Source organism: Gopherus flavomarginatus, chromosome 20 (assembly GCF_025201925.1).
Source record: "Gopherus flavomarginatus isolate rGopFla2 chromosome 20, rGopFla2.mat.asm, whole genome shotgun sequence".
NCBI classification, from domain to species: Eukaryota; Metazoa; Chordata; order Testudines; family Testudinidae; genus Gopherus; species Gopherus flavomarginatus.
Window position 1 is genome coordinate 13,588,895 of NC_066636.1, and position 27,956 is coordinate 13,616,850.

The 27,956-nt window shown below is 51.9% G+C and overlaps 1 non-coding gene and 1 pseudogene across 1 annotated transcript; one reads left to right on the top strand and one right to left on the bottom strand.

Annotated features, from left to right (window-relative positions):
• The window catches only part of LOC127037821 (zinc finger protein 436-like), a 714,289-nt pseudogene that overhangs the window by 644,918 nt on the left and 41,415 nt on the right, over positions 1-27,956 (bottom strand).
• Positions 3,039-3,110, top strand: TRNAQ-CUG (transfer RNA glutamine (anticodon CUG)). The gene has a single exon. It is a non-coding gene; the product is annotated as a tRNA-Gln (tRNA).

The following is a 27,956-nucleotide window of genomic DNA, read 5'->3' on the forward strand; positions in this document are numbered from 1 at the left end:
CAGGAAGGGCTGCTCCCCAGTGGTCTCGCAGAGCTAGGGAGAGATGGCAGCGCCCTAATCCCGCCGGAAGGGTCGCTCCCCAGTGGTCTCGCAGAGCTAGGGAGAGTAAGTAGCACCCTAATCCCGCTGGAACGGCCGCTCCCCAGTGGTCTCGCAGAGCTAGGGAGAGAAGGCGGCGCCCTAATCCCGCAGGAAGGGTCACTCCCCAGTGGTCTCGCAGAGCTAGGGAGAGAAAGTAGCACGCTAATCCCGCAGGAAAGGCTGCTCCCCAGTGGTCTCGCAGAGATAGGGAGAGAAGGCAGCGCCCTGATCCCGCAGGAAGGGCTGCTCCCCAGTCCCCTGGCAGAGCTGGGAAGGGAAACCAGCCTCCCTCCCACGCAGGAAGGTCCGCTCCCCAGTGTTCTCACAGAGCTAGGGAGAGAAGGCAGCGTCCTGATCCCGCAGGAAGGGCTGCTCCCCAGTGGTCTCGCAGAGCTAGGGAGAGAAGGCAGTGTCCTAATCCTGCAGGAACGGCCGCTCCCCAGTGGTCTCGCAGAGCTAGGGAATTGAGACAGTGCCCTAATCCCGCAGGGAGGGCTGCTCCCCAGTGGTCTTGCAGAGCTAGGTTGAGAAGGCAGCGCCCTAATCCCGCTGGAACGGCCGCTCCCCAGTGGTCTCGCAGAGCTAGGGAGAGAAGGCAGCGCCCTAATCCTGCAGGAACGGTCGCTCCGCAGTGGTCTCGCAGAGCTAGGGAGAGAAAGTAGCACGCTAATCCCGCAGGAAAGGCTGCTCCCCAGTGGTCTCGCAGAGGTAGGGAGAGAAGGCGGCGCCCTGATCACGCAGGAAGGGCTGCTCCCCAGTGGTCTCGCAGAGCTAGGGAGAGATGGCAGCGCCCTAATCTCGCCGGAAGGGTCGCTCCCCAGTGGTCTCGCAGAGCTAGGGAGAGAAAGTAGCATGCTAATTCCGCAGGAAAGGCTGCTCCCCAGTGGTCTCGCAGAGATAGGGAGAGGAGGCAGCGCCCTTATCCCGCAGGATGGGCTGCTCCCCAGTGGTCTCGCAGAGCTAGGTAGAGAAGGCAGCGCCCTGATCCCGCAGGAAGGGCTGCTCCCCAGTCCCCTGGCAGAGCTGGGAAGGGAAACCAGCCTCCCTCCCACGCAGGAAGGTCCGCTCCCCAGTGGTCTCGCAGAGCTAGGGAGAGAAGGCAGCGCCCTAATCCTGCAGGAACAGCTGCTCCCCAGTGGTCTCGCAAAGCTGGGGAGAGAAGCAGCGCCCTAATCCCACAGGAAAGGCTGCTCCCCAGTGGTCTCGCAGCGCTATGTAATTGAGGTAGCGCCCTAATCCCGCATGGAGGGCTGCTCCCCAGTGGTCTCGCAGAGCTAGGGAGAGAAGGCAGCGCCCTAATCCCACAGGAAGGGCTGCTCCCCAGACTCCTGTCAGAGCTGGGGAGTGAAAGCAGCGCCCCACCCCCGCAGGAAAGGCCGCTTCCCAGTGGTCTCGCAGAGCTAGGGAGAGAAGGCAGCGCCTTTATCCCGCAGGAAGGGCCGCTCCCCATTTGTCTCGCAGAGCTAGGGAGAAACGGCAGCCCCCTAACCCCGCCGGAAGGGCCGCTCCCCAGTGGTCTCGCAGAACTAGGGAGAGAAGGCAGCGCCCTTATCCCGCAGGAATTGCCGCTCCCCAGTGGTCTCGCAGAGCTAGGGAGAGAAGGCAGCGCCCTTATCCCGCAGGAAGAGCCGCTCCCCAGTGGTCTCGCAGAGCTTGGGAGGGAAGGCAGCGCCCTAATCCCGCAGAAAGGGCTGCTCCCCAGGCCGCTGGCAGAGCTGGGGAGGGAACCCAGTGCCCCACCCCCACAGTAACGGCCTCTCCCCACTCCCATCACAGAGCTAGGAAGGAACCTAGCACACCACGCACTCAGGAACGTCCGTTCTTCAGTCCCCTCGCAGAGCCGGGGAAACAATCAAGCGCCCTTCCCCTGCTAATACTGCTGCTGCCCAATTCTCTGGCACAGCTAGGGAGGGATGGCAGCGCCTTACTCCCGCTGGAACGGCCGCTTTACATTCCTCTTGCACAACTGGAGAGGGAAGGCTGCGCCCCTCCCCCGCAGGTGTGCACACTGGCCATGGCCATGACCAGGAGCGCAGCGCAGAAGCTGCTCCAGCCCTGCAGCCTGTGGACAGCACATTGGGGTGGGGGCAGCACGGAGCAGGCAGGGCCCAGGTGGGCGGGGGGTGGAGACACAAGTGGGGCGGACACGCTCCTGCCAGGAGCTGCCTGGTTCACCCCTTGCCCGGGAGCTGCAGGAGGGGCCCGGATCATGGCTCGGCTGCAGAGCTTGGAGCCCAGGCTGGGCCCAGGAGTGAGAGAATGGGGGAGCTGGGGGTGTAGCAGAGGTTGGAGCCAAGAATTGGTTGGAGATGAGGTTATGCCAATTCCGCTTGGCGGCAGGGGGGGCCCTCTGGCTTTTTTTTTTTGCTCCGCCCCCCACATCCCAAGATTTCATCTTTGACATCTGGTCACCCTAGCCTGATATAAAGGAGGATGTCTGGACCAAGGGGCCAGGGACTGGCCTTTCCTAGAGAAACCACTGTCAAGTTTTAGCCAATTAGGACAAGTCAGCAAATAAGAACAACCTCAGGTATCAGTAACTGCTACAGGTTGCAAATTCCTACATGCAGCAGTTTCTGGCACTACACCTGCACAGCTCTGCTCCCCGGCTCTTCTCGGGCTCCTGCTCTCTCCTTAGCTCTGCCCCACTCTCACCCAGGCAGTTCCAGCTCACATGGAGGATGGGACCCCCTGGCTTGGTGACTCCCTCATTACACTACCTGGCCTGTCAGTGCAGCTAACTTGGAGCTTTGGCCTCTCCCTATTGTCCCTGGGGACTGTCAGTCTCAGGGTCCTGAATTCCCATTGATCCTTCCCCCTTCTATTGGTGCTGGGAACTAGCCAACCAACCCCCCCCCCCACACACACACACACTAAGTTTTAGTAAAGGGCCAAGAGCCCCCTTACACAAGCAGCCCCATGAGGGTCACCGATGTGCAGAGAAGGCAGCACAAGCTGCTCCCATGGTGTAATGGGCAGCACTCAGGACTCTGAATCCTGTAATCTGAGTTCAAATCTCAGTGGGACCTTGTGTTGGCTTGTGGTCATAGGCGGCAGGTTATATACATTTGTGGTGCGCGTGCTCCAGGAACATTCAGGGCTAGGGGCCCTGCTCCAGCAATATTTGGAGTTGGGTCTCTTCCCCTGGCCTCTGCCTGGCACCCCTCCCCTCTGCTGTGGTGCATCCCTGCCTGACAAAAAGCAGCATGTGCCTGTCCCCTGCCTGCTCCTGCTGCTGGAGTAGAGGGATTCTGGGCAGAACTGCTGTCCCAGAGTCCTAGTGCAGGCTGCCCTCAGCCTCTCCAACACCCCCAACCCTGAGCTCCCTCTGAACCCTGATACTCTGCCCCAGTCCTGAGCCCCCTCCTGCATCATGAATCCCTCAGCCCTACGCTCCCTCCCAGAGGGTGCACCCCTTCCCACACACTCCTTCCCAACCCCAGAGCCTGCACCTCTCACCCCTTCTTACAACCCTGCCAGAGCCTGCACCCAGCACCCAAACTCCATCCTAAAGCCTGAACCTTGCACCCTAATCCCCCCCAAACCACCTCCCAGAGCCTTAGGCAGGTGGGAGTGGAGTTTGGGGGCGGGTTCTGGGCACCACCAAAATTTCTACAAACTTGCCACCCACCCATGCTTGTGGTAATGCCCCAGAGCTCAACTCCCCTGTCTCCAGCTGTGTAAGAGTGAATCTTTCCCCTCCTGCTGGGTGACTCACACCTCCGAGAGCCAGGTCTTTGGCTGGGGTGGCCACAATGGGATAGGGCTCTAGAACTTGCTACCCTGATACTTGGGATTCTTGCTGCTGCACCTGATGTTCACAAGCTTGGCCCTTGTGCTTCCTACCACACGTTTCCTCTGGCCCACATGGTGCTTGAAGAAAAGAGTGCCAGCGCTGGGATTAATAGTCAGGGCTTGGCAGGAGGGAGGAAGAGTCCCAGGCTGGAGCCCCACACACCTTCCCTCCTCTGGGCACCTAGAGCAGAGGCAGCCCAGCTCTGTCCGCTGGATATCTCAGCAGAGTAGGTGAGTTCATGTAAATACAATCTGGTCCCAAAGCTTCCCCCCAACCCTGGTCATCAGTAGCTGCCAGGGGAGAGCTCATTCACACCTCGCTTACAAATCATCATTTGAAATTCTAAGGTTGGCCAACACTGCCGAAGCCAATGCACCGACATTGTCAGCAAACACAACAGCTGGGTGAGGAAACCCGGCTTTGTCCAGACTTTCCAAACCTATTTGACTTTCTCAGGTACAAGTAGTTTTCATACGTTGTATCTGCTTTTAAAGTGTGTGTTAACATTTCAATTTCTATTCAAATTTGCAACCAATGACAACATTGGCAGCGCTGCATGTAACTACCTGACCACTGAGGGAGGGGGTGTTGGGGAAATTCGGGGAAGGGGGTGTACAGCCCCCTGGCTGGGGGCGTATAGGGAATGCCCAGTTTCACTGAATTGAGTCTCCTACTGCAGCACCTCAGTAGGTTACATCAGAGAGGAGCTGCAGTGTCTAGGCGGTGGGATGCTTGTGCCTTTAAGAGCCCAGCCCTGGGAAGTCCATGCTGAGAGGTGCTGCCTGTGAGAGGGGAAATAAAAAAGCCCTCTGCTCCCCCCACCCATGTTTGCAAACACTGGAGTCTCAGCCCACCGGGATAACTGTTCCCCCTCGGCCCCTGCCTGTGCCGGGGTTTAACCCTCTGGCAGCGCCTCCCTCCGGGCTTAACTCCGGCTCCTTCCCACCTCCCTGACTTTGCCTTCAGTCCCTCTCCTATCTCTGCCTCCAGCTGCTTGACCCCCAACCAGTCAATTTCCACCCCCTGCTCAGACCCTGGCCACCTACTCCTCTGATTTGCCCTCCTTTGCCCCTTTTTAATCCCTGTAAAAAGTAGTCGATGCTGTGTCTCATTCTCTGGAGGGAGGGCTGGGCGCCTGGCCCCTGCCTGCGCAGTGCTCAAAGTGCCCCATGATCTTGTGGATGTTTGCTGCATGCTGCAGGGTCACCCGAAGGGGAGAGAGACGCGGTTAGGAGGTGATGCAGCCAAGGGTGCCTCACCCAACACTGAGATGCAGCCACCTCTGGGGTGATTTATACAAGTCAGCAAATGAATATGGAACAAGAAACACATTGAAAGGATCGAGGCAGCTGCAGGAGGTGGAGAAAACCAGAAAAAGCAGTAGCCCTGGATCCCAGCCCTGTCCCTCCCCCACTCTACCCCCTAATCTCCACTCCCCTCCCACATTTGAGGGGAGAACCCAGGAGTCCTGATCCCCAGCCTTGCCCACCCTCATATTTTGATATGGCTCCATCCAACAGCTGCCCCCACAATTGCAGGGCAGTGCCATGGGGCACACCGGGGCCTCCCTGTTTGCACAGGATGGGCAATGCCAGTGCTCCAGGATGGGGAGAGATGATGCTAAGGGAGAAGCAAGCAGCAGACAGCTCCCATGACAGAGAAAGAAATGCTAGGGGGTGCTGTGCTGCAAGGAGTGAATGGGGTTGGCAGGGAATGGGAGGATCTTCCCTCACAGCAGGTGCGTCTGTCTCCCTCCCAATTCCTCCCCAGCCCTACCCCATCCCAGGCTAATCCCAGCCCAGCTACCAGGATTAAATTTGGCTTGGATTCCCCAGCTGCTGGGGGTGGGGCGTGGGGCTGGGAAGAATGAGCCTCTACTCCTCCTTCCCCAGACACAGTTGCATGGGCACAGACCAAAGGAGCCTGCAGCACTGCTGCCTAGAGGAAACTGAGGCACCAGCCACTGACAGACACATTATGGCTCTCCTCATCCTCATCCTCTTTTCCATATACAACCTGGCCAGGGGAGGGGGGTAAACTCAAGGCAGTTGCATAGTTAACCTGTGGAACTCCTTGCAAGAGGATGTTGTGAAGGGCAAGACTATAACAGGGTTCAAAAAAGAACTAGATAAGTTTATGGTGGATAGATCCATCAAGGACTATTAGCCAGGGTGGGCAGGGTTGGTGCCTGTAGCCTCTGTTTGTCAGAAGCTGGGAATGGGCAACAGGGGATGGATCACTTGATGATTCCCTGCTCTGTTCATTCCCTCTGGGGCACCTGGCACTGGCCACTGTCAGAAGACAGGAGGATACTGGGCTAGATGGACTTTGTGTCTGAACCAGTCTGGCCGCTCTTATGTCTCCCTTGGAGCAGCAGTGACACCCAGTGGACAGTCAGAGTAATGCACAGAAGGTGTTTTGCTTGGCGGAGCAGTGACATCAAGTCGCCAATCAGGGTAACACACAGAGTATGTTTCCCTTGGAGCAGCAGTGACACCTCGTGGTCATTCAGGGTAATGCACAGAAGGTGTTTCCCTTGATACAGCAGTGACACCCACTGGTCAGGTGGCGTAATGCAGAGCGTGTGTCTGCCCTCTACAAGCAGTGACACCCACGGACCAGTCACGGTACGGCACAGAGTGTTTCCCACCAATCTGGGTAAGGCACAGAGCATGTTTCCCATGCAGCAGCAGTGACACTCAGTGACCTGCAGGGGTGGCATCAGACTCTTCTTCTTTAGTGGGGGACTGAGGCTACATCTACACTACAGGATAAATTCGAATTAGCTTAAACCGATTTTATAAAACAGATATTATAAAGCCGATTGTGAGCGTCCACACTAGGCACATGAATTTGGTGGTGTGCGTCCATGGTCCGAGGCTAGCGTCAATTTCTGGAGCGGTGCACTGTGGGTAGCTACTGTAAAATAATGAGGCCAATAACGTCGATTTGCATCCACACTAATCCTAATCCGATATAGTAATATCAATTTTAGCGTTACTCCTCTCGTTTTGTAGGAGTACAGAAATCGATTTAAAGAGCCCTTTAAATTGATATAAAGAGCAGTGTAGTGTGGATGGGTGCAGCGTTAAATCGATTTAACGCTGTTAAAATCAGTTTAACAGCGTAGTGTAGACCAGGCCTGAGATGGGCTAGACAAAAAAAATTGGGGAGCTGTGCCCGCCATCACCTGGCCTCACCCTTCACGAGAGCCATGCCTCTGTTCCTTCTCAGTTAAAGGCCAGGTTCATCTCCTCTCCCTCCGGCTAGGGTTTACAGCAATACAAACTTTATTAAAATAAAATAGTAAACATGGTTTACTTAAAATATTCTAAATCTCTCCAAATTTTAGTACTGAATCCAAAGTTCTCTTAAAGATCCCATCAGTAACCAAATCCTAAATGAAAAATTGAAACCAAAAACAAGGTTTAATATAAAACCCAAACATTAAGAAAAACTTTGTTTGTAAAAATAAAAACTAACAAATGCTGTAAATTAATAATTTCAACATTTTATCAAAAAAGTGTGCTACAGCAGAATGATAAAATAACATCAAATAAATAAGCATGACCTCTAAAACCTCCTATAAAGAAATTGAATCCTTGAATACTGGTCAAATCGTAATAAAATATGCAGAACTATGTCAAAACTGCTGTTGTAAGTCAGCCATTTGAATCCAGCAAATGTCAATTAAAAGCTCCATTCCAACTAAAAAAAACAAAACAACCCAATAAACCAAAATGGTCACAGCCTGAAACAAACCTACACAGAAGCAAAATTAAACCTGTACCAACACTGGAACAAACGATGTAAATTTCTAATTCTAACTTCTTGTTTCTCCCAGGAGGAAGGTGTTTTGCACCCCAGTAACCAGGCTGTCACTGCAGCTTTCCTTTCACTAAATAAGATTTGTACCAAATATAAATTGCCCTCCAATTTCTCTAAGAGAAATTGAAATTGTATCTTTGCACTAATATCCCAAGTGTGCAAGTCCATCCCCTTAGAGCAGCACCACACCCTGAGGCCAGAGGAGAATCCCAACTGGCTGGTGCATTTGTAACCCTGGGGCCTGAAGCTGATGAGAGAAAGGGAAATGATCCATCTTGGAGCCTTTCGATATCACCTGCGGGGAGCACAGGGATTTGACTGAGTGACATCCTGGCTAATTTTCACCTTGTTCTGTGCCAGCAGGCTCCGCTGGAGAGCTCGGGAGTGACTTGACCATGACAGCACCCTATTTACATATTAAAAGCTGGCATTTTGGGGTCAATGGAGTAAAATGTGAGTACTTTTGGGGTTGGGACCCACATGAGAAGGGATGTGGACAAACTGGAGAGAGTCCAGAAGAGGGCAATAAAAATGATTAGGAGACTGAGACACATGACTTACGAGAACGTAGAGGCCATATCCTGTATGTTAAGCTAAGGCAAAGTTAGAATATCTATATTGTGACCTTTTACTCAGAGAGGAAAATCGACCTTTCTCATGTTACTTAAATAGAGAAGTACCCATGCCTGTCCAAGACCTTTACTTAGACCAATCGACAATGGAGAATGGCATAGAGTTTTATTCAGTGTTGTACCCACAGATTTAACAGGTACACTACAAGGTAACTTATGTGCATATGTACATGTCATCAACAAGCACAAACATACTAGTCTATGAAGTAAATGTACCTTAATGTTTTGTGGGTGAGGAATGAAATTTGGGCATAGGAGGAAGGATTTCCGGCACTTGTGCCCTATAAAAGAGGTAAGCCACCTCGCTAGAGCACTTTGCTCTATCATTGTGACTTACGTCCTCCACTCTCTCTCTATGTACTAGCAGTAGGCTGTAATTGTTCTGAAACTTTAAGTTTCAAGGGAACTAGGCTAAGTTCGGTTTCCCTACGTTTTTAGTCTTTGTTTATTAGGTTTTGATTTTATGTTTAACATATTCCAGTAAACCCTAAGTAACACTAGCTTTCCCTAAGCACAGCATCTTTCACTTAAGAATTGAGAAACCTGAACTGCAAGGCTGGTCCTTTGTCTCTTACCACCAGGTTATCAAGGAAGGCTGTGAGTATATTAACCAAAACTTTGTTGTATATAATGCCATATGTATCTTTTGAATAGCAGTAATGCAAGTGTAACTTTGTAACTCAATTAAATTAAATAACATGTAAGCTAATCAATTAAATTTTCATCAAATTATCCAAATTAATATTATTAGTACACCCTATATCAGGCTACATGGGACAGAGAGTTGGAATGCAGAGGGATGAAGGCACTGGCTCTGGGGGTGCAGACTCTGGGGTGGGGTTAGAATGAGACATTCACGGTGCAGTAGAGGACTCAGAGTTAGGATAGAGAATTGGGCTGTGAATGCTCTGGAATGAGGCCAGGAAAGAGAAAATTGAGATGCAAGAGAGAAGTCAAGCTAGAGCAAAAAGCAGAGAAGAAGTGTGCAATTTGAGCTGCAGAGGGAAGAAAAAAGCCTCTGCCTTTCCCCTTTCACCAAAGCATCTAAGAACCAGATGAAAGACATCTTTTCCCCACTGCAATAACAACTCCAGTTGACCTGGACTGAAGAAGAAATCTGCTCCTTTGCAGCACTAGCAGACCTGGACTGAGTCACCCCCACACCACACTCTGGTGTTCCTGGACTGGGACATGGGAGGGGCTCCTCTCTTCTCCATTTGGGACATGGTGGGATGAGAGAAGTGACAGAGCTTTACGGGAAATAATAATTTGCCTGATTCATGTGCCAGTCCAAGTCCTTGTTAACCCAAACAAGCCGTTTATCCTGCATGCTGATGCCAGTTTGGAGGGTCTGGGAGCAGTCCCGTAGCAGGAAGTGGAAGGAAATGTAAATCTGTAGGCATTGCCAGCTGAGGACTGTCTGATAGCGAAACTCGCTATCCCACCACCAGCAGCAGTTCTTGGTCTTGAAATGGGCCATCACTGAGAAATTTCGAGATTACTTGTGTGGTGCTCGGTTTCAGGTGTGGACAGAGAACAATCCACTGACTTATGCGTTAACAAGGGCTAAGATGGATGCTACAAGGCAGAGATGGGTGGCTACTTTTGCTAGCCATAACTTCGCATTCAATACCAATGTGTTGGTATAACAGGGAGTGTGATTTATCAGGACCACCAATTCTTGGCTAGGGGGAGGATGTAAGCAAGGTGAGAAAGAACTTTACCCTGACATCTGTTGGTGATCTGTTGTAAAGGCCTTTTGTTGCTGATATGCATGCTCACACCCACCCCGCATTGCATGATGGGGATGCATGTCCAAAGGGTTATTTCAGCTGCTGTGGGATCCCCGGTCTCTTTCTTATTAGGGCAGGGGTAATAAAGTACAGTTATTCTGGTGATATGAATCAAAGACAGTAGAACGGAACTTAGCAGTTCATGATTTCGGGACTCACCCGAACCTACATAACTCTCGTTAGGCAAGGGACATGGGTTCCAAAGGATAGTGAAATAAGAGAGATTGAAAAGGAATATTTGTATTTAGCAGCATGCTTTTCTTGTGAAAGGTTTAAATGCACATTTTATGTCCTTTGTATCTCTCTAGTTTAAAAATAGAGTTTTTTTATCATTCTAATTCATATTTGGATCAATACTACAGATAACAAATGATTAATGACTAAATGCAATTTTTAGACATACATAAGCTGCTGGGCTTTGATTTCATTTCCACACTGAAAGTTTTAAACAACTCCATAGTTGGGGAAAATGCTTCTTTCACCTCAGACAACAAGAAAATTTTGCAGATTGGACTGTGGGAAGTCAGCTGTGGGACATGAAATACCTCTGCAACCAGATTCTTAGTCACAGGTCAGCGGGTGGGTTTATGTAAATTCTGGACTCTGGGGCCAGAGCTAGGGGAGGGACCCCACAACTTTTGTGGCACATGCATTACCTCTGCAATCAACCTTTGCTACGTCACTCCATAACATCACACACAGAGCAGCCTTTCACCTCTCAGAACCAAAACATATCCTGAAAGTATCAGAGGGGTAGCCGTGTTAGTCTGGATCTGTAAAAGCAGCAAAGAATCCTGTGGCACCTTATAGACTAACAGACGTTTTGGAGCATGAGCTTTCATGGGTGAATACCCACTTTGTCAGATGCATGTAGTGGAAATTTCCAGGGGCAGGTATATATATGCAGGCAAGCTAGAGATAATGAGGTTAGTTCAATCAGGGAGGATGAAGCCCTGCTCTAGCAGTTGAGGTGTGAAAACCAAGGGAGGAGAAACTGGTTTTGTAGTTGGCAAGCCATTCACACTCTTTGTTTGATCCTGAGCTGATGGTGTCAAATTTGCAGATGAACTGAAGCTCAGCAGTTTCTCTTTGAAGTCTGGTCCTGAAGTTTTTTTGCTGCAGGATGGCCACCTTAAGGTTTGCTATAGTGTGGCCAGGGAGGTTGAAGTGTTCTCCTACAGGTTTTTGTATATTGCCATTCCTAATATCTGATTTGTCTCCGTTTATCTTTTTCCGTAGCGACTGTCCAGTTTGGCTGATGTACATAGCAGAGGGGCATTGCTGCCATATGATGGCGTATATTACATTGGTGGACGTGCAGGTGAATGAACCGGTGATGGTGTGGCTGATCTGGTTAGGTCCTGTGATGGTATCGCTGGTGTAGATATGTGGGCAGAGTTGGCATCGAGGTTTGTTGCATGGATTGGTTCTTGAGCTAGAGTTCCTATGGTGCAATGTGCAGTTACTGGTGAGAATATGTTTCAGGTTGGCAGCTTGCCTGTGGGCGAGGACCGGCCTGCCACGCAAGTCCCTGATGATGCGTTGGATAGGTTTTAGCTGGGGACTGTATGTGATGGCTAGTGGAGACCTGTTGGTTTCTTTCTTGGGTTTGTCTTGCAGTAGGAGGCTTCTGGGTACACGTCTGGCTCTGTTGATCTGTTTCCTTATTTCCTCGTGCAGGTATTGTAGTTTTGAGAATGCTTGGTGGAGATTTTGTAGGTGTTGGTCTCTGTCTGAGGGGTTAGAGCAGATCCGGTTGTACCTCAGTGCTTGGCTGTAGACAATGGATCGTGTGATGTGTCCGGGATGGAAGCTGGAGGCATGAAGGTAGGCATAGCGGTCGGTAGGTTTTCGGTATAGGGTGGTAGTAATGTGACCATCACTTATTTGCAGCGTGGTGTCTAGGAAGTGGACCTCCTGTGTACATTGGTCCAGGCCGAGGCTGAAGGTGGGGTGGAAGCTGTTGAAATCGTGGTGGAATTTATCCAGAGACTCCTTCCCATGGGTTCAGATGATGAAGATGTCATCAATGTAGCGTAGGTAAAGAAGGGGGCGTGAGTGGACGAGAGCTGAGGAAGCGTTGTTCCAGGTCGGCCATAAAAATATTGGCATATTGTGGGGCCATGCGGGTGCCCATAGCGGTGCCACTGATCTGGAGATATATATTGTCATCAAATTTGAAATAGTTGTGTGTGAGGATAAAGGCACAGAGCTCAGCAGCCAATTGTGCTGCGACATCATCAGGGATTCTGTTCCTGACAGCTTGTATTTCATCTGTGTGTGGGATGTTCATGTAGAGAGCCTCTACATCCATGGTGGCTAGGAGGGTGTTTTCTGGAAGGTCACCAATGCATTGTAGTTTCCTCAGGAAATCAGTGGTGTCACAGAGATAGCTGGGAGTGCTGGTGGCATTGGGTCTGAGTAGAGAGTCCACATATCCAGACAGTCCTTCAGTGAGAGTGCCAATGCCCGAGATGATGGGGCATCCAGGATTTCTGGGTTTGTGGATCTTGGGTAGTAGACAGAATAACCCTGGTCGGGGCTCTAAGGGTATGTTGATTTGTTCCGGTGTTAGCGTAGGGAGTGTCCTGGGTAGATTTTGCAGTTTCTTAGTGTATTCCTGAGTGGGATCTGAGGGAAGTGGCCTGTAGAATTTGGTGTTGGAGAGTTGTCTGGCAGCCTCCTTTTGGTAGTCAGACCTGTTCAGGATGACAACAGCACCTCCTTTATCAGCCTCTTTGATGTCTGGGTGGTTTCTGAGGCTGTGGATGGCATTGCGTTCTGCACGACTTACGTTATGAGGCAAGCAATGTTGTTTTTCCACAATTTCTGCCTGTGCACGTCAGCGGAAGCATTCAATGTATAGGTCCAGACTGTCATTTCGACCCTCAGGAGGAGTCCATGTGGAGTTCTTCTTCTTGTGCTATTGGTGGGAGGGTATCTGTGTATCAGTGCGCTGTTCAGTGTTGTCCTGAAAGTATTCTTTGAATCAGAGACGGCGAAAGTAGGCTTCCAGATTGCTGCAGAACTGTATCATGTTGGTAGAGGTGGCAGGGCAGAAAGAGAGTCTCCGAGATAGGACAGGCTTTTCTTCTGGGCTGAGTGTGTAGTTGGATAGATTGACGACATTGCTGGGTGGGTTGGGGGTACCACGGTTGTGGCCCCATGAGGCAGGTAGGAGTTTAGACAGCTTACAGTCGAGATGAGAGTGGGATAGACAGAGGGCCCTGCCCCAATGGCTAATGTACACACAGGGCCCTGCCTCACCTACCCACCAGCGCTCACAGGCGCAATGGCAGTAGTGGGGTCACATAGGCAACTGCCCTCAGTTGCCACCAGGGGTCTCTGCAGCAATGCCAGGGGGGATACATGCCAGGCATTGCTGCCCCTCGCCACCAGGAGTCACTGCTCCTACAAGAAGGCACCTACAGGACACTCCCGTTCCTGGCCAGCAGGGGTCACTATCACTGGGGAGGGGCTATGGGGAAGCAGAGAAAGAGCAACTAACTGCAGTGGGGAAAATCATAATTTACCAGGGAGAAAGAACGGACTCCACTAGGACATCGCACCAACTCCGGACAGGCTGGATACCAGCAATTCGGGGCTGAAGTAGCTCCAGCTAGAGGCTGGGCGGAGGCAGGTGACCTCGGTTTCTGCACTGAGCAGGCTGCTTTGGCAGCGAGGAGGGACAGGGAACCCTCCGGTCAGGGTGTTGCTGCCCAAGGAGAGGGAGATCTGCGGCACTCTTTGGAGTAGTTGGTTCAGCAGCCATGAGCCACATGCTTCTCCCTGCCTGAGCTCTCCAGGAGCACATTATGCACAGGTGTGCGCTGGATGTAGGCACCAGTGTAACAACAGGGCCAGACTCTGCTGCTTGCCCAAAGTCCCCAGGAAAAGGAAAACAACCAGCAGTGGAATCAGTAGAAAACCCAGCAATGGAACTCAGGAGTCCTGGGGGTGTGCTATGGTGACCAGATGTCCCAATTTTATAGGGACAGTCCGAATTTTGGGATCTTTTTCTTATCTAGGATCCTATTACGCCCCACCCCGTCCCGATTTTTCACACTTGCTGTCTGGTCACCCTAGGGTGTGCACATGTGTGGGTCCCAGCTGCTCCCTGCCCCCCTCACTGAAGCAGATGTGCAGGGTTACTGCCCTGGGAAGTGCAGGGCACCAGTGGATGTGGGGTTGGCTGGAGGTAGGGTCTGGCTTCAGGCAGGGCAAGGGCTGCGGGGCAGGCTGGCTTCAGGCAGGGGGGTGCATCAGGGGTTGGCTGGAGACAGGGCAGGGAGGATGCAGCTGGTGCAGGCAAAGCAGAAGGTGCAGGGCTGGCTGGAGACAGAGGCTGACTGCGGGCAGGGCAGGGCAGGGGGTGCAGGACTGGCTGCAAGCAGGGTGTGGGGCAGGGCCGGTGCAAGGATATTTCATGCCCTAGGCTAAACTTCGACCTTGCACCCTCCCCCCCCGCCCTGAGGCGCCCCACCCGTGGCAGCTCCCCCCTCCACCCTGAGGCTCCCCTCTTGTGGCAACTCCCCTGCTCTGCCCTGCGGCACCCCCCTCGCCCCAGCTCACCCTTGCTCCGAGCACGAGCACCCCGAGCACGCCATGGCCGCTTCACTTCTCCCACCTCCAAGGCTTGCGGCGCCTAAGCCTGCCAGGCAGTCAAGCACCCTCCTCTGAGCCACAGCAGCCCTGACAGTTGACAATAGAGGCACCTTAACCCCTGAGTTCCTTCAATGTGTCCCCCTCCGGGGTCCAGCTCCGATCACCAGATACTCGGGGTATGTCTATACCACCTGCTGAATCGGTGGGCAGCGATCGATCCAGCGGGGGTCGATATATCGCATCTAGTGTAGATGCAATACATTGAGTGCTCTCCCATCGCCTGCTGTACTCCAGCTCAGTGAGAAGCGCAGGCAGAGTCTACGGGGAGCTGCAGCAGTCAACTCACCACGACTGTGACATTATAAGTATAATCTAATATCTCATTGAAAGGTGACAGGGGCAGAAAGAGTTAATTAACTCACCTCACTGACTGACCTGACCCTTGGGTGAACCTTAAAAACTGGTTAACAAAATATGTAAATGAACAGAGCTTTGAAATGTAAGTCTGCAGCGTTAGAGGTAGAAGGGGAGGTGTTTGCTCAGGTCTTGTGATGTCAGCAAACAAGTCTTGTCTATTGCTATAGTTTTAATTCAAAGAGCAAAGAAAGAATATTAACATTTATGATGATACTTGAGTGATATAGTATTATTGTCTGTGTCTCTTTGAAGGTTGTGGTAATCTGTATCTGAACTGTTTGATGGATGTACTAATTGCCAGGATGTTTGGAAGAAGAGTTAAGCCTATTGTTTTCTCAGACTGAAAGGCTGCTGGAAATGTATAAGAACCTGGGACACGATCCTTCTTCATCTCAGATCTGCTTTGGGTTTCAAGAGGGGGAAACCTTAAGCCACAAGGATTGAGATCCCCAGTCATTGACTGGAGCCACCCTGAATATGGACATTGGATTATAACCTATGGGCTATTTCTAAAAGGACTTTTGGCAACTACAAGCTCATCTCTATTGTGTATCTGAACCTCAAAAATTGAATTCAAGTCTATATGTCTATTAATCTTTTAACCAACACTCTCTCTCTTTTCTTTTCTAATAAATTTTAGCTTAGTTAATAAGAATTGGCTATAGCATGTATTTTAGGTAAGATCTAAGTTATAATTCAACCTGGTTATGTGGCTGATCCTTTGGCATCGGAAGAATCTTTTCTTTTATATGAAGAAGTAAGATTTTCAGGAATCATCATCATATCTGACAGGTGTGTCTGGACAGAGGCCTGAGGCTGTGTACTTTAAGGGAACTGCGTGGTTTAAACTTCTAAGTAACTAGTGAGGTACTACAGAAGCTGTTTTGTGCTGGCTTAGTAAATCTAAGTATTGAAATAACCACCAGCATTTGGGATTTGTCTGCCCTGTTTTGTTTGCAATTCACTCTGATTGAGTGAGCTGAGCTGGCTCCCACGGGCAGCACCGTCACACCTACATCCAGGCTGCAGGGGTCTGGGGGATCTTAGGGGCCTTGGGGTGCACAGATACCTACGTCCAGGACATAGGGGTCCCTGGGGGGCTTAGAGAGTTTGGGGGGGACACAGATACCAATCTCCATGCTCTAGGGGTCCCAGGGGGGCTTAGAGGGTTCGTGGGGGACACATATTCCTACATCCAGGCTGTAGGGGTACCAGGGGGGCTTAGAGGGTTTGTGGGGGGCACAGATACCTAAGTTCAGGCTGGAGGAGTCTCTGATTGTCTTAGGTGTTTGGTGGGAGGCACATATACCTATGTCCAGGCTGCAGGGGTCCCGGAGGGGCTTAGGGTCTGTCACGGAGTGTGAGGGAGTCCGGTCCTGCACCCCTCTTCCTGTGACTCACAGTGACGCTCAGCTAGCCAGTAAAACAGAAGGTTTATTGAGCAACAGGAGCGAAGGATACAGGAGAGCTTGGAGGCACAAGCAGGACCCCACAATCAAGTCCTTCTAGGGGTTCAGGAAACTTAGTTCCCAGTTTGGGAATCCCTGAATTCCAACCACCGAGACTAAAACGGAAACTGAACTAACCCAACTCTGTCCAGCCAGCCTCTTCCTGTGTCCAGCTTCCCAGGCAAAGGTGCTGACCCCTCCCCCCGTCTAGCTCAGGTTACAGGCTGAGCACGTGTCCAGTCCTAAAGTCACCCCCTGCTCTCCCATCCCCCACACAGACAGTCCCTACTCCATCACAGTAATGCACAGAGCATTTCCCGCATGGAGCAACAGTGACACTGTGTGGCCACGCAGGGTAATGCACAGAGCATTTCCCGTGGAGCAACAGTGACCCCGTGTGGCCATGCAGGGTAACGCACAGAGCATTTCACATATGGAGCAACAGTGACACCATGTGCCCATATAGGGTAATGCACAGAGCATTTTCCTCAAGGAGCAACATTGACAGCTTGTGACCACACCAGGTAATTCACAGAGTATTTGCTGCATGGTGCAACAGTCACACCATGTGGCCACACAGGTTAATGCACAGAGCATTTCTCTCATAGAGGAACAGTGACACCATGTGGCCACGCAGGGTAATGCATAGAACATCATGCCTATGTCGAGGCTGTAGAGATCCCTGGGCGGCTTAGGGTCGTGGGGGGCACAGATAGCTACGTCCAGGCTGGAGACGTTCTGGTGGGCATTAGGGGCTTCATGAGGGGCACAAATATCTACATCAGGGCTAGAGAGGTCCCTGGATGGCTTAGGGGGTTGTGGTGAGCATAGATACATACGTCCAGGCTGTAGTGGTCCCTGGGGGTTTAGGGAGTTGGTAAGGTTCACAGAAACCTACATATGGTCTGGAGGGGTCCCTGGGGGACTTAAGGGGTTGTGGTTGCGCAGATACCTACGTACCGGTTGGAGGGTCCCTGGGGAGCTTAGGGGGTTTGTGTGGCATACACCTAGCTACAACCAGGCTGGTGGGGGCCCTATGGGTTTTAGAAGGCTGGTGGGGGCAGAGATACCCTAGAGACTGGAGAAGTTCTGGGGAGGGCTTTGGGGGTTCCTGGAAGTCACAAATATCTACGTCCAGGCTGGAGGAGTTCTGGGGGTATTAGGGAGTTGTGGGGGGGCACAGATACCTATATCGAGGCTGTAGGGGTCCTGGTGTTGCTTTGCGGAATTTTGGGGTACAGATACCTACTTCCATGCTGTAGGGGTCGCTGGGAGGATCAGTGGGTTCGTGAGGGTGCACAGATATCTACGTCCGGGCTATAGGGATCCTGGGGGGGCTTAGGGGTTTGTAAGGGGCACAGATACATTCATCCAGGCAAGAGGGGTCCTAGGGACCTTAGGGGGTTCATTCTGGGCACAGATACCTGCGTCTAGGCTGGAGGGGTTTCGCGGGTCTTAGGAGGGTTGTGTGGGCACAGATACCTATGTCGATGCTGGAGGGGTCCTGTCATGTCTTAGCGGATTCGTGGGGTCAGAGATACCTACATCTAGGCTGGAGGGGTCCCGGGGGGATTAGGTGTGTTGGGGGGGGGAACAGATACCTACATCCTGATGGTAGGTGGCCCTGGGTAGCTTAGGCGGTTTTTGTCGGTCACAGGGAGTGGGCTCCTTGGGTGAACCAGAAACACCAATTGCATCTTCTTCTCTTTTAACAGTTGAATAGTAGAGCTGGTTGTTGAATTTCTTAATAACTGAAGATCCAGGGTCCTGAGCTGAAGTCATTAAAGTGCTGTGTTAACTAGGGAGGGAGTTTGAAACTATATTGCAGAGCAGCTGATGGAGAAGAGCAGTTTGTGGGACACTTGGAATGGCTCACGGAGTGAAGTAAGCTAAGCAGTTTTTGGAGACAGCTGGAGCAGATCACAGGTTGGCTGGTGGAGCAGAGCAGTTGGTGCACTGAACTGAGCAGTTCGTGGGGAAGGTAGAAGCAAAATCCCACGGAGAGGCAGGGCAGTCAGCAGTGGACCACGTAAGGTGCCCCTTTGTACCCAGGCTGGCTGGGGGAAAAACCCTGCAGATAGACTCTTGAACTCTGGGGCATTCAGGGATTTCTGGAGGTCACAAATACCTACGTGCAGACTGGAAGGGTTCCAGAGGGCTTAGGAGATTTATGGGGGGCACAGATACCAACATCCTGGCTGTAGGGATTCCCGTGGGGATTAGGTGGTTTATGGGGGACACAGATACCAATGTCCTGGCTGTAGATGTTCCTCCACGGTGGCCCCAGGGCTGGAAGAGCTCCCACTCCCTTCTATTACCTGGGGGCTGCAGCAGGGGCACAGAGCTTGTCTGGTCTCACTCCTTTACCCCTGCCCCTCTGTGGCCCTGACACCAGAGAAGCTCTGTGCCCCTGCTGCAGCCTCTGGACCGTAGCAGGAAGTGGGAGCTCCTCCAGCCCTGGGGCCACTGTGAGGGAGACTTTTCCACGGGGACCCAATTTGGCCAGGGCCCCCCCGGGACCCCGATAGCCTGGATGTAGGGTTATGTGTGAACACAGCCCCTCTATGCACCCCAGGAACATCTACAGCCAGGACATAGATATCTGTGCCCCCTGAACCCGCAAAGCCCGCTAGGGACCTTTACAGCCAGTATGTTGGTATATGTGCTCCCCATAAATCTCCTAAGCGCTCCAGGACCCCTCCAGTCTGCATGTAGGTATCTGTGACCCCCAGAATTCTCCTAAGTCCTCTGGGACCCCTCCAGTCTGCACGTAGGTATCTGTGACCCCCAGAAATCCCTGAATGCCCCAGGAACCCCTACAGCCTGGACTTAGGTATCTGTGACTCCAACGAACCTCCTAAACCATCCAAGACCCCTCCAGCTATGACGTAGGTATCTGTTCCCCCCTCAACCCCCAATCCCCTAGGGACTCCTAGACCCTGGACGTAGGTATCTGTGTCAGCCCCGATCCCTTAAGCACTCCCATTACCCCTTTAGCCTGGACTTAGGTATCTGTGCTCCCACAACCCCCCTAAACGTCCCAGTGACCCCTTCAGCCTGGACGTAACTACATGTGACCCCCACGAACCCCCTAAGCCCCCAGGCATCCCTACAGCCTGGACACAGGTGTCTGAGCACCGCACTAACCCCCTAAACTCCTCGGGACACATCCAGCCTGGATGTATCTGAGCCCCCAGTGAACCGCCTAATCTCCTCAGGACACCGACAGCCTGGACCTAGGTATCTGTGCCCCCCACAAACCCTCTATACCCCTCAGGACCCCTCCAGCCAAGATGTAGGTATCTGTACCCCCACAGCCGCCCTGTGACTCCTACAGCCTGGAGGTTCGTATCTGTGCCCCCCATGAAACCCCAACCCCCCTGCCCCCTCCAGCCTGGACATAAGTATCTGTGCACCCTATGAACCAACAAGCACCTGTAGGGACGCCTGTTATAACCTTAGTCCCAGATTTGGACCTTAGCGTCCAAAATATGGGGGTTAGCATGAAAACCTCCAAGCTTAGCCACCAGCTTGGACCTGGTACTTGCTGCCACCACCCAAAAAATTAGAGTGTTTTGGGGCACTCTGGTCCCTCTGAAAAACCTTCCCTGGGGACCCCAAGACCCAAATCCCTTGAGTCTCACAACAAAGGGAAATAATCCTTTTTCCCTTCCCCCCTCCAGGTGCTCCTGGAGAGATACACAGACACAAGCTCTGTGAAACTACACAGAGTGACTCCCCCTCTCCATTCCCAATCCTGGAAACCAAAAGCACTTTCCTATTCCCCCAGAGGGAATGCAAAATCAGGCTAGCAAATCCAACACACAGATCTCCCCTGATTTCTTCCTCCCACCAATTCCCTGGTGAGTACAGACTCAATTTCCCTGAAGTAAAGAAAAACTCCAACAGGTCTTAAAAGAAAGCTTTATATAAAAAGATAGAAAAATACATACAAATGGTCTCTCTGTATTAAGATGATACAATACAGGGTCAATTGCTTAAAAGAATATTGAATAAACAGCCTTATTTAAAAAGAATACAAATCAAAGCACTCCAGCACTTATATTCATGCAAATACCAAAGAAAAGAAACCATAGAACTTACTATCTGATCTCTTTGTCCTTACTCTTAGAAACAGAAGACTAGAAAGTAGAAACTGCTTCTCCAAAGCTCAGAGAAAGCAGGCAGACAGACAAAAGACTCAGACACAAACTTCCCTCCCCCCAGAGTTGAAAAAATCCGGTTTTCTGATTGGTTCTCTGGTCAGGTGCTTCAGGTGAAAGAGTTATTAACCCTTAGCTATCTGTTTATGACAACGCCTACAGCATAGATTTAGGTATCTGGGCCCCCCAAAAACCCCCTAAGCCCCCCAGGGACCCCTTGAGCCTGGACGTAGGTGGAACCCTTCTGCCAGGCTCAACTGATAGCAGCAAGGACTGGGTTCAATATATAGGGGTCCCTTCCCTACAATGTAATGCAAACGATGTCGAGCCCCCACCCAGTGACATGGGAAAATTTTACATATGCACCCCTAGGTGCCTCAAAGAGGCAATACTTCCCCTCTCGCAAGCATAGAGTCTGGCTGTAGCAGAAAATGTTTAATAACGTGAGGTAAACAACATAGCATTAAATTGGAAAAACACCTCCACTAGGCTGTGTCCTTTTCCCTGGGCTCATGAGTCCAGCAATCCCCAAATCACCCCAAGGCTCCAAAGTCCAATATCTCCAATGTTTCAAGAGTCCAGCAACCCCAAAATCACAAACAGTCTCGTAGCCTCAGAGTTCAAGAGTCTATCTGCAGGGTTTTTCCCCCTGCCAGCCTGAGTAGAAAGGGGCAACTTATGTGGTTCACTGCCGACTGCTCTGCCTTTCCATGGGATTCTGCTTTTGCCTTCCCCACAAACTGCTCAGCTCGGTCCACCAGCTGCTCTGCCAGCCGACCTGTGTTCTGCTCTAGCTGTCCCCCAAAACTGTAGCCTCACCTCACTCCGTGGGCCACTCCCACAAACTGCTTCTGTCTGCCAACTACTGTGCTCTGCAATACAGTTTCAAATTCCCCCACAAGCTAACACATTTTTTCAGTGATTTCAGCTCAAGAACCTAGAATTTCAACTCTTAAGAGAATCAAAAATCAACACTGCTATTCAACTGTTAAAAGAAAAAAAAAGTGCAATTGGTGACTCTAGCTCACCCAAGGAGCCCACTCCCTTGTCTAGCGAGTTCCACTCAATTGGTGGTGAGAATCACTATCTCAAAGCAGTTTCACAGTTCCTCATCCACACAATCAGAGTGACAACACTCCACATCTCACGCCTCAACAACAAATAAACTGGATACCACAGCTGCCAAAGCAACCATCCCAGGCTGCCGTGGCCATGTCAGGCGGGGTGGGTGTGCCTATGCAAACACGATCAGCCCCTGAAATTCTTTTCCACACTCGCCATAATTCACCACCAGATGTCAGGGTAGAGTTCATCCTGGTTCTGCTTACATAGGTATCTGTGACCCCCCACCACAACCCCCTAATCCCACCGGGACCCATCTATCCTGGATAAAGGTATCTGTGCTCCCCACAAACCTCTAAGCCCCCCAGGGAACCCACAAGCCCGGATGTAGGCATTGTATGCCCCACAAACCCCCTAAGACCCACAGGACCCCTCCAGCCTGTAGGTAGGTATCTGTGACCCCCCAGAGCGACATAAAGACCCTCGGGACCCCTACAGCATGGATGTTTGTATCTGTGATCCCCACAAACCGCCTAAGCTACCCAGGGCCCCCTATAATCGGGACATAGGTATCTGTTCCCCCCCAACACACTTAATCCCCCCCAGAACCCCTCCAGCCTAGTCGTAGGTATCTCTGACCCCACAAATCCCCTAAGCCACGAGGGGACCCCTCCAGCATGGACAGAGGTATCTGTGCCCCCACAACCCTCCTAAGACTCCCAAAACCCCTCCAGCCTAGACACAGGTTTCTGTGCCCCCCATAACCCTCCTAGGCCATGATGGGACCTCTCCAGCCTCAACATAGTTAACTGTGCCCTCACAACCCCCCTAAGCCCCGTGGAATGCCTCTAGCCTAGACACAGGTATCTGTGCCCAACACGAACCCCCTAAGGCCCCCAGGACCCCTCTTGCCTGGAAGAAGGTATCTGTGCCCCCCACAAACCACTAAACCCCCCACCCAGATCCTTATACCCTGGACATAGGTATCTGTACACCCTCACGAAACCACTGATCCTCCCAGTGACCCCTACAGCATGGACGTAGGTATCTGTACCTCAAAATGCCCAAAAGTAACCCCGGGACCCCTACAGCCTCAAAATAGGTATCTGTACCCCCCACATCTCCCTAATACCCCCAGAATCCCTCCAGCCTGGATGTGGATATTTGTGACCTCCAGGATATTTGTGACCCCCCCAAAGCCTCCCCAGAACTTCTCCAGCCTGGACATAGGTATCTCTGCCCCCAACAAGCCGCCTAAGACAAATAGGGACCCCACTAGCCTGTTTGTAGGTGTGTGTATGCCGCACAAACACCCTAAGCTCCCCAGGGCCAACTTCAACTGGGACGTAGGTATCTGCACAATCACAACCCCTTAAGTCCACCAGGGACCCCTCCAGACCATACATAGGTTCTTGTGCCCCTCACCAACTCCCTAAAGCCCCAGGGACCACTACAGCCTGGACCTATGTATTTGTGCTCACCACAACCCTCTAAGCCGTCCAGGGACCTCTCCAGCCCGGAAGTAGATATTTGTGTCCCCTATGAAGCCCCTAATTCCCACTGGAATGCCTCCAGGCTAGACGTAGCTATCTGTGCCCCCCATGACCCCTAAGCCCCCCCAGGGATCTCTACAGCCTCTACGTAGTTGTCATGCTATGTGCATTACCCTGAGTGGCCACACGGTGTCACTGTTGCTCCATGCAGGAAATGCTCTGTGCATTACCCTGCGTGGCCACATGGTGTCACTGTTGCACCATGAGGGAAATGCTCTGTGTACTACCCTGCTTGGCCAAATGGTGTCTCTGTTGCTCCATGCAGGAAATGCTCTGTGCATTACCCTGCATGGCCACACGGTGTCACTGTTGCTCCACACGGGAAATGCTCTGGGCATAACCCTGCGTGGCCACACGGTGACACTGTTGATCCATGCGGGAAATGCTCTGTGCATTACCCTATATGGCCACATGGTGTCACTGTTGCTCTATAAGGGAAATGCTCTGTGCATTACACTGCGTGGCCAAACGGTGCCACTGTTGCTCCATGCAGGAAACGCTCTGTGCATTACCCTACGTGGCCACACGGTTTCACTGTTGCTCCATGCGGGAAATGCTCTGTGCACTACTGTGATGGAGTAGGGACTGTCTGTGTGGGGGAAGGGACAGCATCAGGTGACCTTAGGACCGGACACGTGCTCAGCCTGTAACCTGAGCTAGACAGGAGGGAGGGGGTCAGCACCTTTGCCCGGGAAGCTGGACACAGGAAGGGGCTGGCTGGAGGGAGTTGGGTTAGTTCAGTTTCGGTTTTGGTCTGGGTGGTTGGAATTCAGGGAATCCCAAACTGAGAACTAAGTTTCCTGAAGCCCCAGAAGGACTCGACTGCGGGATTCTGCTTGTGCCTTCAAGTTCTGCTGTATCCTTCGCTCCTGTTGTCCAATAAACTTTCTGTTTTACTGGCTGGCTGAGAGTCACTGTGAGTCCCAGGAAGAGGGGTGCAGGACTGGACTCCCCCACACTCTGTGACAGACCCTAAGCCCCTCCGGGACCCCTGCAGCCTGGATGTAGGTATCTCTGCCCCCCAACAAACACCTAAGACCCTCAGAGACCCCTCCAGCCTGATCTTAGGTATTGGTGCCCCCCACAAGCCCCCTAAGCCCCCCAGGTACCTATACAGCCAGGACATTTGTATCTGTGCCCTATAGGGACTTCATAAGCCCCCCAGGACACTCCAGTGTGCACGTAGGTATATGTGCCCCTCAGAAACCCCCTAACCCCCCAGGAACCCCTACAGCCTGGACATAGGTATTTGTAACCCACAAGCCCCCTAACCCCCCCGGGACATCTACAATCTGGACGTAGATATCTGTGCCCCTCACGAAACCTCTAAACCCCCCCCCCAGGACTGATATAGCCTGGACATACGTATCTGTGGCGACCCAAACCCCTAAGACCCCCTGCTACCCGTACAGCCTGGACATAGGTATCTTGGGCCACCAAAAATCCCCTAAGACTCCCAGGATGCCTCCAGCCTGGACTTAGGTATCTATGCCCCCCACTAACCCTCTAAGCCCCCCTGGTACCACTACAGCCTGGATGTACGAATATGTGCACCCCACGAGCCCCCTAAGCCCTCCTGGGACACCTAGAGCCTGGAATTTGGAATCTGTGTCCACCCCCAAAACTCTCTAAGCCCCCCAGGGACCCCTACAGCCTGGACGTAGGTATCTGTGCACCCCAAGGCCCCTACGATCCCCCGGACCCCTACAGCTTGGATGTAGGTGTGATGGTGCTGCGCGTGGGAGCCAGCTGAGGTCACTCAATCAAGGTGAACCGCAAACAAAACAGGACAGAAAAATTCCAAACGCTGCTGATTATTCCTATACTTAGATTTACCAAGCCAACACAAAACAGCTTCTGTAGTACCTCACTGGTTAGTTAGAAGTTTAAACCACGCAGTTCCCTTAAAGTACCCAGCCTCAGGCCTCCGTCCAGACACACCGGTCAGATATGATGATGATTCCTGAAAATCTTACTTCATCATGTTAAAGAAAAGATTCTTCTGATCCCAAAGGATCAGCTACATACCCAGGTTCAATTATAACTTATATCTTACCTAAAATACATGCTATAGCCAATTCTTATTAACTAAACTAAAATTCATTAGAAAAGAAAAGAGACAGAGTGTTGGTTAAAAGATTAATAGACATATCGACCTGAATTCAATTCTTGAGGTTTAGATACATAGTAGAGGTGAGCTTGTAGTTGCCAAAAGTTCTTTTAGAAATAGTCCATAGGTTATAGTCCAATTTCCATATTCAGGGTGGCTCCAGTCAATGACTGGGGATCTCAATCCTTGTGGCTTAAGGTTTCCCCCTCTTGAAACCCAAAGCAGATCTGGGATGAAGAAGGATCGTGTCCCAGGCTTCTTATACATTTCCAGCAACCTTTCGGCCTGAGAAGACAATAGGCTTAACTCTCCTTCCAAGCATCCTGGTAATTAGTACAGAGTAATTTATTCATTCCACAGTTCAGATACAGGTTACCACAACTTTCAAAGAGACACATAGACAATAATACTATTACACTCAAGTATCATCATTAATGTTAATATTCCTTTCTTGGTCTTTGAATTAAAACTATAGCAATACACAAGACTTGTTTGCTGACATCACAAGACCTGAGCAAACACCTCCCCTTCTACCTCTAACAATGCAGACTTGCATTTCAAAGCTCTGTTCATTTATAAATCTTGTTAACCAGTTCTTAAGGTTCACCCATGGGTCAGATCAGTCGGTGAGGTGAGTTAATTAACTCTTTCTGGCCCTGTCACCTTTCAGTGAGATATTAGATTATACTTATAATGTCACACTCGCGGTGAGTCGACTGCTGCAGCTCCCCATAGACTCTGCCTGTGTCTCTCACCGAGCTGGAGTACAGCAGTCAAGGGGAGAGCACTCAATGTGTTGCATCTACACTAGAAGCCATACATCGACCCCCGCTGGATCGATCGCTGCCCACTGATTCGGCAGGTGGTATAGACATACCCCGAGTATCTGGTGATCGGAGCTGGACCCCGGAGGGGGACACACTGAAGGAACTCAGGGGTTAAGGTGCCTCTATTGTCAACTGTCAGGGCTGCTGTGGCTCAGAGGAGGGAGCTTGACTGCCTGGCAGGCTTAGGCACTGCAAGCCTGGGAGGCAGGAGAAGTGAAGCGGCCACGGTATGCTCGGGTTGCTCGTGCTCAGAGCAGGGGTGAGCTGGGGTGAGGGGGGTGCCGCAGGGCAGAGCGGGGGAATTGCCACAAGAGGGGAGCCTCAGGGTGGAGGGGGGGAGCTGCTACGGGGGGGCACCTCAGGGTGGGGGCGCGGGGGGGAAGGTGCAAAGTGGAAGTTTCGCCTAGGGAGTGAAACATCCTTGCACTGGCCCTGCCCCATTCCCTGCCTGCAGCCAGATCTGCAACCCCTGCCCCGCACTGCCCGCAGCCAGCCTCTGTCTCCAGCCAGCCCTGCACCTTCTGCCCTGCCCACACCAGCCATATCCTCCCTGCCCAGCCTGCAGCCAGCCCTGCACCTTCTGCCCTGCCCACACCAGCCATATCCTCCCTGCCCTGCCTGCAGCCAACCCTGCAGCCAGCCCCTGACACCCCCCCTGCCCTGTCTCCAGCCATCTCCTGCCGCACCACCCTATTGGCCCTGCCCAAAGCCAACTAGCCCCCACACACCTCCAGCCTGCACCAGCCCTGCACCCCCTGTCTGCAGCCAGCCCTGCATCCCCTGCCCTGTCTCCACCCAACCCCTGATGCACCCTCCTGCCTGAAGCCAGCCAGCCCCGCACCCCTTGCCCTCCCTGCAGCCAGACCCTACCTCCAGCCAACATCATGTCCACTGGTGCCCTGCAGTTCCCAGGGCAGTAACCCTGAACATCTGCTTCAATGAGAGGGGCAGGGAGCAGCTGGGACCCACACATGTGCACACCCTAGGGTGACCAGACAGCAAGTGTGAAAAATAGGGACGGGGGGTGGGAGGGAATAGGATCCTAGATAAGAAAAAGACCCCAAAATTCGGACTGTCCCTATAAAATCAGGACATCTGGTCACTCTAGCACACCCCCAGGACTCCTATTGGTTCCACTGCTGGTTGTTTTGGTTTTCATGAGGGACTTTGGGAAAGTTGCTCCCCCCTCTAGGACTCTGTCCCTAGCAGTCACATGGCGATTTCATACTTTCCCGCTATTGGAAAGTGCTGGGAGAATCTCCCAGCAAAAACTGCTCTGACAGTGCTAAGCAGCACCTGACCATTCAAGGTCGGAGTGCACTGCCCAGGAGGAGTGTTTGGCTCTGGGGTTTCACTTCAGCCCAGTGTAGAGGGAGGGGCCCAGCCATGGAGTTTGGCTCAAGAAGAGCAAGACTCCAATTTGTTAAGGGCGTTTTGAATTTCAGTCCGTTGCTCCAAAGTGCTTGGTGTCAGTTGCAAATTTTAGAAGCATGGTCTCCACTGCATTTTCCAAATCATTCATTAAAATATTCAATAGTACCGGACTCCGGACTGATCCCTGCCAGACACACTAGGTACACCCTCTCTGTTGGACAGCCAAACATGGAGAAGGGCTCCTGCAGTCTGGGCTTTCAACCAGCT